This window comes from Nannospalax galili, unplaced genomic scaffold (genome assembly GCF_000622305.1).
Source record: "Nannospalax galili isolate Female #2095 unplaced genomic scaffold, S.galili_v1.0 scaffold596, whole genome shotgun sequence".
Lineage (NCBI taxonomy): Eukaryota > Metazoa > Chordata > Mammalia > Rodentia > Spalacidae > Nannospalax > Nannospalax galili.
In genome coordinates, this window is record NW_008340140.1 from 4,624,632 (window position 1) to 4,626,733 (window position 2,102).

Consider the following 2,102-nt stretch of genomic DNA (forward strand, 5'->3'; position numbering starts at 1 on the left):
CCACTTCCTTCTTCATTTCAGTCTGAGTAGTCTTCAATATTTCTAACTCTTTTCTGAATTCATTCAGAAGTTTATCCCTATCTTCCTTCGGTTCTTTGATTTCTTTTTTTGTGTGTTCTTTAAATTCACTGAATTCATCATGTTTATAATTGTTCTTTTGAATTCCATGCCCTGCATTATCTCTAGGGGTTCTCATTGTACTCCTCTAGAAGACTATTGGTATTTGGTGGGGATATGTTATTTTGGTTTTTCATGTTATTATTTTTCTCTATGATTTTGACATGTGAATTTCTTTTGCAGTTTCTGATTCTTGTGTGACACTCAGGACTTCGAGTTTAGGTCTGCTTCTTTTTGTGAACTTTATGTGTCTTTGTGTTTTACTTTTTGGGCATGAAAAGCTGGTTTGTCTGGCTTCTGGTTCTCTCTTTTGATTTTATATTGGAGTGGCTGGATTGCTTTTGTCTTCAGGAGTTCCCACAGAGGCCCAGTTTAGATGAGGGTCAGATGTTTTCAGCCTTTCTCTTAAGGTCTGGATCCCTCCAGGAACGATTTTGTCCTCAGGAATTTGGGGGTTGGACTGACCTGGGAGCCTGGCCCAGGAATGATGCTGGTCTAGGGCAGCTGGTGGCCATGCCACCCAGAGATGCAAAGGCAGATGGGGCAGGAAGAGGCCCCAAGGACTCTTGGGGACTGCACTGAGGAGCTGGGTTGGTCTGGATACAAAGGATCAGAAAGAGGAAAGGTCAGTCCCAGAAAGAGGCACCATGTTGGTCTGGATGAAAAGGATCAGGAAGCAGTATTGGTTCCCCAGGTATCTGGGGCCCCAAGGAATGGGACAGGACCCAAATTAGGAGAGACCAGCAGGGGAGATGGGAGGGTGAATGAGGCTGGGGGTGTCAAGGCGCAGAGGGTGCGATGGACTTACCCCGGAGAGAGGCCTGTGGGTAGGCAAAACAGTATATTTTAAAATGAAATAGAAGCCAGGCATGGTGGCGAATGCCTGTAGTCCCAGCACTCAGGAGGCAGAGGCAGGTGAATCTCTGTGAGTTTGAGGCCATCCTGGTCTACATAGTGAGTTCCAGGCCAGCTGGGGCTACAGGGAGATCCTGTCTCAAAAAGAACAAAAAAAGAGATATTTTTTAAAAGTTAAAACCTCATTGAATTTTTTTTAAATTAAAAAAAAATTTTTAGAAGAAGCATTGCATTACAGCTTTACCATATTCATTAACAGTTTCCAGAGCAAAGATACATCTCTTTCAAAAGTGGCTATAAAATTTTTAGGTTCGCTGTTGAATTAATACAGTTATACAATATTGAACTCAGTATAAGCCCTGTAAGATATAAAATTGAATGAGGGTTTTTTTTTTTTTTTTGGTCTTTTTGAGACAGGGTCTCCCTGTAGCCCCAGCTGGCCTGGAACTTACTATGTAGACCAGGCTGGCCTCGAACTCACAGAGATCCGTCTGCCTCAGCCTCCCAAGTGCTGGGATTAAAGTTGTATGCCACCATGCCCGGTTGAATGAGTTTTTAACCTTTAAAAAGATTCCATTTCATTTTAAAATACTGTTTCTTACGGGAAGACTCATTGTTTTTGCTCGTAACACTGAGATGTTGGTGTATGCATCTCTAATCTGTACGTATCTGATTATTACTAGTCATAATTGGTTGCTCTTGGATCCTTGGCACCTGTGTATGTCTATAAAGTCATCGGGTAGATTTCAGTGGGAATGTTTATCACCTCTACTCATTAACATGGAGTAAATTTTTATGCTTCCTCCTCAAATATAACTCATTTAAAAAAATTCGTTGATTTTTTTTTGTGTGTGTGTATATCACGCAGAACATCCCAAACCATCTCATTCAACTGTACACCCACTTCCCATATGGCACCCCATAGCCTCCTTCCCCCCACTAGAGCCCTTATACCCTGTTATCCCTGCTACTGTCCACTGTGATGTCATCACCCCCAGCCGGTCCCCACTACTTGTCCATCTGGTGAATCTAGTCAGCCTATCTAGAGGTCTTTGTTTTAGGAGGGTCAGCTGTTCCTTTTCTAGCAGTAATCAGTTGTCAATATTCCTTTGGATAAGATTGGGGTCTGC

At 42.5% G+C, this 2,102-nt stretch overlaps 1 protein-coding gene across 2 annotated transcripts in view; it reads left to right on the forward strand.

The window, feature by feature from the left end:
* Window positions 1-2,102, forward strand: part of Atp9a (ATPase phospholipid transporting 9A (putative)) — a 155,832-nt gene that overhangs the window by 102,186 nt on the left and 51,544 nt on the right. The window lies entirely within an intron of this gene.